Source organism: Bison bison, unplaced genomic scaffold (assembly GCF_000754665.1).
Source record: "Bison bison bison isolate TAMUID 2011002044 unplaced genomic scaffold, Bison_UMD1.0 scf7180017864213, whole genome shotgun sequence".
Classification (NCBI taxonomy): domain Eukaryota; kingdom Metazoa; phylum Chordata; class Mammalia; order Artiodactyla; family Bovidae; genus Bison; species Bison bison.
Genome location: NW_011494785.1, coordinates 8,036,474 through 8,046,232, shown reverse-complemented (window position 1 = coordinate 8,046,232; position 9,759 = coordinate 8,036,474). Strand labels below are relative to the sequence as shown.

General features: G+C 39.9%; 1 long non-coding RNA gene across 1 annotated transcript in view; it reads right to left on the bottom strand.

The window, feature by feature from the left end:
- LOC104992301 overlaps positions 1-9,402 on the bottom strand; it is an 18,146-nt gene extending 8,744 nt beyond the window's left edge. Inside the window, exons 1-2 of the long non-coding RNA XR_825686.1 lie at positions 9,334-9,402; positions 8,349-8,482 (exon numbers count right to left, since the gene is read on the bottom strand). This is a non-coding gene — a long non-coding RNA (uncharacterized LOC104992301). The remainder of the gene's footprint in view (positions 1-8,348; positions 8,483-9,333) is intronic.
- Between the last annotated feature and the right edge of the window lie 357 nt (positions 9,403-9,759).

Sequence of the window (9,759 nt, the reverse complement as noted above, 5' to 3'; positions counted from 1 at the left end):
TAAAAAGCTCTTGGAACTAATAAATGAGCTGTATTATGGGATATAAAGTAAACACTAAAAAAAAAAAAACAATTGGAAACTGAAATTTAACATGCAGCCCATTTACAATACTCCCTCCTATTTTAGACATAAATATAACAAAATATCTGCTGAAAACTATAAAATGTTGATGAAATAAGTCAAAGAAAGACTAAATAAATGGGGAGACATACCTGATTCATGAACTGAAAGATTCAGTATTCACTGTCAATTCTCTCCCAATTGATCTGTAGATATAATGTAATCCCACTCAAAATCCAAGCAAGCTTCCTTATAGATATCAAAAATTTTATTCTAAAATTCATATGGGAAGGCAAAGGAATAGAATAGTGAAAACAATTTTGAAAAAGGACAAATTTGGAGGAAACCAATCACGACAAGGTAATATTGGCAAAAGGATAGTCACATTGATCAATGGAACAGCATAGAGAGCCCAGAGATAGACTCAGGCAAATAGAGTCAACTAATTTTTGACAAAAGGACAAAGGCAATTCTTTGAAGAAAGGACAGTGGTTTCAACCGTGGTTCTGGAATAGTTGGATTTACATTAAAAAAAAAAAAAGAAAGAAAAAGAAAAACTACACAGAAGGTGGAATCAATGTTCCCATTTTATAGATGAGGAAACTGAGGCCCAGAAAAAAAAAAAAAAAAACTCTTCATTTTCAACTGGTCAGCCTTTCATTTTTAGCCTGAATGCAGCCTTGCCCTGAGAGATGGGGTGGGGGGGGGCGGTGACAAGCGGCTGAATTTCCCCTTCTTGCTCAAGCAGTCATTTATTCTGACAACAGCATCTTTTCAGTAATAAGAAATCAGTTCTAATTTCCCCAGTTTACTTAACAAAAATATGGACTACTTGTTGATAGGACTGCTACATTTCTTGTGTGCATGTGTGATCTAAAATGCTAAGTTTGGGGGATGGGGAAAAACACAGAGAAACAGCTTTTACTGGGGGAGAAAATATTGTAGCAGTAAAGCAGCTACTCTAATTTGAATAGAACAAAGCCATCTTGAACTTCTCGTTCTTCTCAAGTACCTTTCCAGCGTACCTGAGCTCTCACAGTCCTGGAGAATCATTTGAAACAAGAAAACTTTGTGATTGTTTTAAAACTTCAAAACTCCTGCCAGGATTGGCTCTAAATATCAGAGAGGTCCTTGTGGAAGAAGACCTAAAGATATCTTGTAAAACCGGCTATGAGCTGCATAGGCAGAGCTTTAAGATAAAAGTTAAGGACAAAAACTTATTTTAGCTCCTCAAACAAAGGAAGGAAGAAAGACACTTTGTTCCTGATTCAGAAAAAAATGTTATTTAAGTGTAATGAAATTTATGAGCAGATAACACTCTATTAGTGAGTCTTTATAAATTTTATCACTATTCTCAAATAAGAATATGTAAAATACTGGTGTTGCTTAGTCGTGTCCGACTCTGCAATGCCATGGACTGCAGCTCACCAGGCTCCTCTAGGTCAATGTGTAAGTGTATTTAGTTCCCAGCTTGAAGTTTAAAGATAATCCCTGCATACTCTCTATTTATATCTTTTAAAATTGAATATAATATTTATTCAGGTTATTTTTTTCTGATTCAATCTTCAGTGAGGAAAAATATAATTTTCTTCCTGGGGAATCAGAGATTTCACACTAGCTTTAATAAAAACAATTTCATCACTAGATGTAGAATATTTCCCTAAGGGTCACAAAAAGCTGACGTTGATTCATCTTCGTCAAAACAGAGAAGTTGTTAAAGGAAAGAACTGATATGAGAGTTCTTCCCACTAACTGAATGAACACAGAGGAATGAATAAGATGAACTGTACGTATAAACATACATAGAGTCCTTTTCTCCTCGTCTGTCTCTTGCTCTGCTCTCTCCTCAGAACTGTCGGCAAGAGCAGACATACTGAGAAGTCAACTCAGCTGAGTGATACTGAAACTTGAAGGAAAAAGAAACTTGATGTGCAAATATACTATTGTTCAACAGCTTTGCAGGTGATTTTATTACCTTAAGACATCATGGTTTCTGTCTCCTCTCTCTGTGTCATTTCTCTGTCATTGTCTTTCTCTCACACACTCATCCAGAGGGGCACACATATTGATACCTGGTGGGGAATTTCTTAAAGTTATTTCTTCTCCAAACGGAGAAAAGTCAAAGACCCGGCTCCATTAAATGAATAATCACTTCTTAATATTTAAAATGAACAATCTGGGAGAGCAATTTAAATGAATATGAGGATTCTACCAAAGTAATACAGTTGACCCTTGAACAACACAGGTTTGAGCTGTACGGGTCCACTTTTGAATGGATCTTTTTAAAAAATAAATACGTACTACAGTACCACGGTAGCTCAGTTGGTAAAGAATCTGCCTGCAATGCAGGAGACCCAGGTTTGATCCCTGTGTTGGGAAGATCCTTGGAGAAGGAAATGGCAACCCTTTCCGGTATTCTTGCCTAGAAAATCCTTGGTACAGAGAAGCCTGGTGGGCTACAGTCCATGGGGTTCACAAGAAATAGGACATGACTTAGCAACTAAGCCACTACCACAGTGCTACATGATCCATGCTGGTTGAGTTTGTGGATGTAGAGCCCTGAATAGGGAAGGCCAGCTGTGAAGTTATATTCAGATTTTCAATGGAGAGGGTTTGGGCCCCTCTAAGTCTATAGAGTTTAAGGGGACACATAAGAAGCCTTCTTTTTCACTTCCCCTTGCCAAAAACAGACATGGGAAGCATGGCACACATGCACAAAATTTTAATGCAATAATTCTAGTTTCCACTTTGTCCCAATAAGTGTAGACATAACAACTTTAATCTAGCTCTTCATTCTGTGTACCAAATTCAAACATTCTACCAAAAATCTTCAGGCATTTTCTGACTAAAAACATCGTTTTCTCCCTTAAGGCTAAGTAAGCCCTATGGGTAAATAGGAAACTTGTAAAACTGGTTCTACTAGCAAACTATAAAACTTTCATGCCCTATTTACCACATTAGAAAAGAGCAACGTTCTCCTTTTTTCTCATTCTCGTTTTAGCCTGAACACATGGCTTTTTCTGAAGCTCTGCCAGGTTCAGGTCAGATACTATTAGGGCAGTGATGACTGTGGGTTAAGGCACATACTGCCCCCATGGTTTCACCTGTGAGAGCCCTTTAAAGTCTCTATCTGGCCCTGTTCTCATGTGAATGCATTTGTGTGAGCAATCTCTGGACGATATTAAGTAGTTGTATCAACAATACGTGTTGGTGATGCTTATCTCTCTATTTCTCTGGATTCTAGCACGCGAGACTTTTGAGATGACCTACTAAGATAAAATCTAAGTGACACATGTTACAGAAAAAAGGCACAATTTGACTGGAAAAGACTTAAGAAGTAAACGTGAAGGTTACTTTCTGCAACACTAGCAATCCAGTGCGACTGCTCTCCTAGTGCTTATTTTAGAACCCTGGCTAAATTTTTGGTGTTTGACTCACTGGAACAAAGAGTGAATCAAACACAAGGAATTTAGAATTTATTAGCTGGTAAGATCCCATGAGTTTAGAATACTCAATGAAGACTATATGTATTTTTTAAAAAAGGTGGTGGAGGGGGTGTTTCTGTTCAATTAAAATTTTTAATTGAATTATAGCTGATTTATAATGCTTTATTAATTTCTGTCACAAAGTGACTCACAAATATATTCTTTTCCATTATGGTTTATCATGGGATATTGAATATAGTTGCCTATACAGAAGGGCTTTGTTGTTTATCCATTCGATAAACTTATATCTGCTAAACCCAATCTCCAGCTCCGTACTTCCCCCAGCTGCCTCCCTCTTTGGTTCAAAAAAACGTTTTTAGTCCACTCATTTCTGAGGAAGTGAAAACATCTCGGTAGTTCAACTCTTGCCCTACACTGCCTCCCTCACCTTTGACCTACCTATCTTTCATCCTTCTCTCCTGTGCTCCTAACCTTTTTCCTCCCCATCAAATATATGATGGAGAGAGGGTGAAAAGTCAGGACTTGATCATTTTCAGTCTCATCATCAGCCCTGACCTAAATGCTCTTGAAGGTTTTCCTAGTCAGATCAAGTAGCTGTCCATATTATTTAAACTACTAAACAAATATCCCTGAAAATGTAGTGGTTGAAATAAAATACAAGTGAATTTATCTTTTAACTAACAATCTGAGAGGGAAAGGAGATAGTGGGGAGACCCCACTCCACTCAGTCATGCAGGAACCCCACCCCGAATGAGACTAATCCTTCCATCTTCAACATGTGGTTCTTAAGGTCCCTCCTGTCCATGGGAAAGAAAAATAAAAGCTGTAGAAGTGAGCGTGCAAGTTTTCAAGGCAAGTCTTGAATGGCATCTATCACTTTTGCTCACACTCTCTGGAGAGAGCTTAGTGTTAGGGTCACAACCAGCTGCAGAGGAAGCAGGAAAATACAGTCGTTGGCTGGAAAGCTTCATCCCAGTTATGACATGATCTTACTTCAGAAGCAGTGGAGTGCAGATTGGGGTGGACAACTTGTAATCTCTACCACACCTTTCTAGGTGGCACTAGTGATAAAGAACCCACCTGTCAATGCAGGAGATGTAAGCAACGCAGGTTCGATCCCTGGGTTGGGAAGATCCCTAAAGCGGGAAAGGCACCACTTCAGTAGTCTTGGGAAATCCTATGGACAGAGGAGCCCGGTGGGCTACAGTCCATAGGGTCACAAAGAGTTGAACACAGCAGAGAGTGTGAGCACGGCATAGGGTAAGATGCAGGTTCAAGAATCAATTGTTCTGGGCCCTTTGCAGAGCAAAGTATTCCTATATATTATTCATCTGTAATGAGAATGTATTTTCTTGATCTCATAAATTAGTGTATACTCTTATTTCCTAGATGAGTTATGAGAGTAAAATAAGAAAATATATCTGAAAGCTGTTTGGAAAAGATAAAAATATTTATATTTTTAGTGTCTAATACTAACATTATATTTTAGTCTATATTTAGTCTAACACTATATTTTAGTGTTAGAAATTAAATTAAATTATTATTTCATTGGACTATTACTCAGTTATAAAAAATAACAAAATAACACCATTTTCAGCAATATGGATGGACCTAGAGATTATCAATGGCACCCCACTCCAGTACTCTTGCCTGGAAAATCCCATGGATGGAGGGGCCTGGGATGCTGCAGTCCATGGGGTCGCTAGGAGTCAGACACGACTGAGCAACTTCATTTTCACTTTTCACTTTCATGCATTGGAGAAGGAAATGGCAACCTACTCCAGTGTTCTTCCCTGGAGAATCCCAGGGATAGGGGAGGCTGGTGGGCTGCCGTCTCTGGGGTCGCACAGAGTCAGACACGACTGAAGTGACTTAGCAGCAGCAGCATCAGAGATTATCATACTAAGTAAAGTCAGACAAAGACAAATACCACATGATATCATTTACATGTGGAATCTAAAATATGATACAAATGAACTTATTTATGAAACAGAAATAGATGCACAAACACAGAGAACTCACTTGTGGTTGTCAAATAGCGGGGTGGGAGGGAGGGATGGATTTGGAGTTGGGGATTAACAGATATGCACTACTGTATATAAAATAGATAAGCAACAAGCTCCTACTGTACATCATAGGAAACTATTTTCAATATCTTGTAGTAACCTATAATGTAAAAGGATGTGAAAAAGAACATATATATATACATATATATACACACAGACACACACACACACATATATATATATGTACACATAAATGAATCAGTCTGCCGTATACCAAAACATCGTAAATCAACTATACTTCAATATAAAAAATATCATTCCTTCATTGTTCAAATCTAAGAATGAGTTTGAACCTATGAAGCCAATGCCCAGCATTTCCACATTCAGATAAAACATGACTAACAGATAGACTGAAAAAAAGCAATCTTCAAACAGAGTCCAAACAGAAAGTATATAAGTAAGGGTTGAATATATATCACAGTTAAGCTAGGACACTTCTGTTGAAAATGGGTCTGAAATGTAAAGGCAGGTTTATCAATATAGATAGCAAATTTTATTCGAGTCAGTATCACAGCTCAGTGAACATCAAAACTGACTACACTTCTTGTAGCATCACTGAAGTTTGGAGGATCAATGAAGTTTGAAGGCAAAACATAAAATAAAAGCCTACAGAATGCTAAGAAAGACCCCCAGTGAATGGACATTGGGTAGAGAGTGTCAGAAGAAGACTCAAGTTTTGTCAAGGGAGTACAGGCAAAGTTGAAGGACAAATAAGAGACAGAGCACACCCCTTCAGTGGGATCACATAAAAATGCAAATCATGGCAGGATATAATATATTAGTTAGACTCTGTTTTTTAAGAAGTTTAAAATAAAGATAGAGAACTCCATGCCCAACCTCACATAATAACCCAGATCAATACTCTGATATGTCATGGAAAGAGAGACCAGCTAAGGTTAGGTAATGGAGGTGACCTGACCCATTGACCTTAGACAGTCAACGTTCTGCCATTAAATGTCAGATCAATTCCCAATGACTTAAACATTACCCAAAAGCCTCTAGTTTCCTGGAATCTTTAATAAAAAAAAAGCAAACTTCAAACACTACCATTTTCAAGAGTCTAAGGAATTACTATTTACTATATTAGCTTAATCCATCTTGCTTGCTCAATTTTTAGAATTCTTGTCTCAATTGTTTTCTAACATTTACAAAGCAGTGCCTGCATTTTTAAAAACTCTATATTATTATCTTTAACTTATGTTTATATCTATCTTTTTATATTCAGGAAATAACTTTTCTTTCTGGGATCTTATAAACAACTTACCATAGACTGTCCATTTTCTCATACCGCTGTTACCAGAATTATTCTTATATTGCAATTGCATGTGAAAAGGTTTTTCTCCCTTTAGGTCAAGGATGGCCCATGTTCAATTAATCTTTTATCCATATGATGACTTGCATTTGTAGGTGGTGCTAGTGGTAAAGAACCCACTTGCCAATGCAGGAGGTATAAAAGACACAGGTTCGATCTCTGGGTCAGGAAGATCCCTTGGAGAAGGGCATGGCAACCCGCTCCAGTATTCTCGGGAGAATCCCATGGACAGAGGAGCCTGGAGGGCTACAGTCCAGGGGTCACAAAGAGTCGGACACAACCGAAGTGACTTAGCATGCACGCGGTACATAAATTAGCACAACTTTAGCCCAACTCCATTTCCCTCAACTCAAGGCAGTGCGAGGGAGATGAGAAGAAGGTCCATCTATATGGTACTATAAATTTGTGGGGGAAACTCCTAATTTTCCTCTTGGGGGTATGATGAACCAGTTTCTTTAATCCTTCACAAGGAACATCAAATCTAGTTTTCAATACTCTATCAAAGGTAAAGGTCGGAAAACATCTAGGGTATGCCCTATGCCTAGAAGTCCGTAATAAACAGTCATTTAGCAGTGATAATCCCAAGCTTACTCTTTTATATCTCAGGGATCACCCAACGATCCCTGTGTCCAAAGACTGACAGATCTTTTTGATGGGCATGATCCATGTTATTTGGATGACCAATTCAATGAATCAATGAGCCAACTGCCATCTCTAAACACCAGCAAATTTCCAGCTGGAATCTGGCAGCCTGAAGGTGTCACTTGCACTAGGTGTGACAAATTGTAATCTAAAAGAACACCTAATTTAGATCCTAGTCCACTTTTTTCAGAGCTGCTGGGGGAAAGAAGGGAGAAGATTACAGCTCTTTGCACTCCCAACATCCCCCATCCATTGTACCTGCTGTACAATTACTGCTGCCATGCTTGCCAAAGTGCCATTAAGGTTTCTGGAGCTCCTGGCACTTGGGTAGATATTCTACTTAATCACCAAAGATGACTTCTGCTTGCCAGCAGGGTGCCTCCAACCAAAGGAAAAATATCAGACAGATAAATGCAGATCTATTTTTTTTTCTAAATGTATAGAGAAAGAAGACAGAGAACAAGGACTTTTTGGGAGACCTCTTGTGTGCTGGGTGAACTTCACCCTTGTTCATTTTTGCTCTTTTTTTTTAAGAGTAAAAAGTTCAGTAAGAACTTAAAAAAAAAATGTTATCATCAATTCAAACAATCATGCCAAAAGAGGTCATATTGTCAGAGACAATAGGCAGCTGTAGAGAATCCATCAGGCTTCCACTGCCTCTGGGAGCAAGGTCTTCGTTTGTCAGCTGAGTTAGGATTGTTGGGAGAGGCAGCAAAGGTATTTAGTGCCCACTGCCCTCCCACTGACCTCAAGTGTGGCTGCAGCAGCTCAGAAATGGGGTGTGGGGCTTGGCCACACGTCACAGCACTCAGACTCTCCTACCTGCAGGGGGGTCTTTGGGCTTGTCTTGAGGTGAGTCTTCACTGCAGATAATTCACATACTGACTCATTTGGCACTGGAACTCTGGGTTGTGCTTGACTCTCTGTTCTTCTTCTGTTGCCTTAAGGTACAGATACTTTTAAAAAAGAAAAATGAGTAAATTTTAACAAACATTATCATCATCACCCTGAATTGAGCCGTCAGTAATTTGCTCTAGCCCATCACTGAGAATAGAGGCATAAACCTTTTTTTTTAATTTCACAAGTACAACATTTCTTCTTTGCATTGTGATGTTTTCCATTGTAGGCAGAAGTAGGTGGCAGACAAAACCCAGCCCTTATTTCTTTCCTTTCTAGATGTTGATCAAAGTGTCAGTGAGGCAATATGACTTGTTTTATGATGACAGTCCCTGCTCTGCTTGGTGACCTGTGACCTCCCTCCTCAGGGGATCTTGAGGTTAACATGAAGGCACACCGGACATCTCCACAGGAATGTGGCAAGAATTAAGTGAATGTATGGGCCTTACCGAGCAGGGAAAACAAATGCGTAATTTTGCCCACCAAAAACCCCGAAGCAGAGTTATTTGCAGCCCACTGGTCTGTGACGTCAATCATCTGACCAGAGATATTCATATTAGTGCCATCTCTTGCTTAAATAGTAATCACCTGCCTTGTCCGGCCCTAGGAGGAGGGAGAAGAACAGAGGAAGTCGTGAAGCAGAAGTAGGTTAGTGCTAGCGGGAGAGCTGGGTGGGTAAACATCTGTGACGTGATCAGAGTCAATTACAGCTGTTGACACTTTATCCAGGCAGTGACCCCAGGCCCTGGTTATAGAGGGCCTGAACAGACAAGTCTCTAGCCAGCCAGCCATGGTGCTCTCATTCCCTTCTCCCCTCTACAGCTATCTCAGCAGGAGGGCTTCAGGAAGGATCTTACAGTCACATCCCCCTTGCTTCTTGGAACCAGGAAATGAGAAAATCATTGCTCACCCCACTCCAAACTTGCCTCATCTCGAAGCTCTGTATCAGCTCTGAGGTTTGCAATCACACCGGGAGGATCTCTTCTGTAGAAGCAAAGAAGGACAGAATGTTGGAAGGGAGCTCTCCTTGACAGATGGGAATGAGAGCGGTGTGAGTAACTAACTGGAGGCAATAAAGGTGTTAGCAAATAGCAGGATGGAAGAGCGGCCCCCGGGATGACTGGCTCTGTTACACGCGGTGTGTTGTAAGGGCACCAGCAAGAGCTGCCTGTCTCAGCTTTGGTGTGAAGAGCATGTGGCTCCCCCAGATTCACAACATCCTTGTGGGTTTTCTCGGAAGCATAAGCACTGGCTGAGCCGCCATCCAACTGAGGGGGCTTCCATGTCTTTGCTGCCCTCCTTTCTAATGCCTATTCTCCAGGTCTTCCCTCCTTTC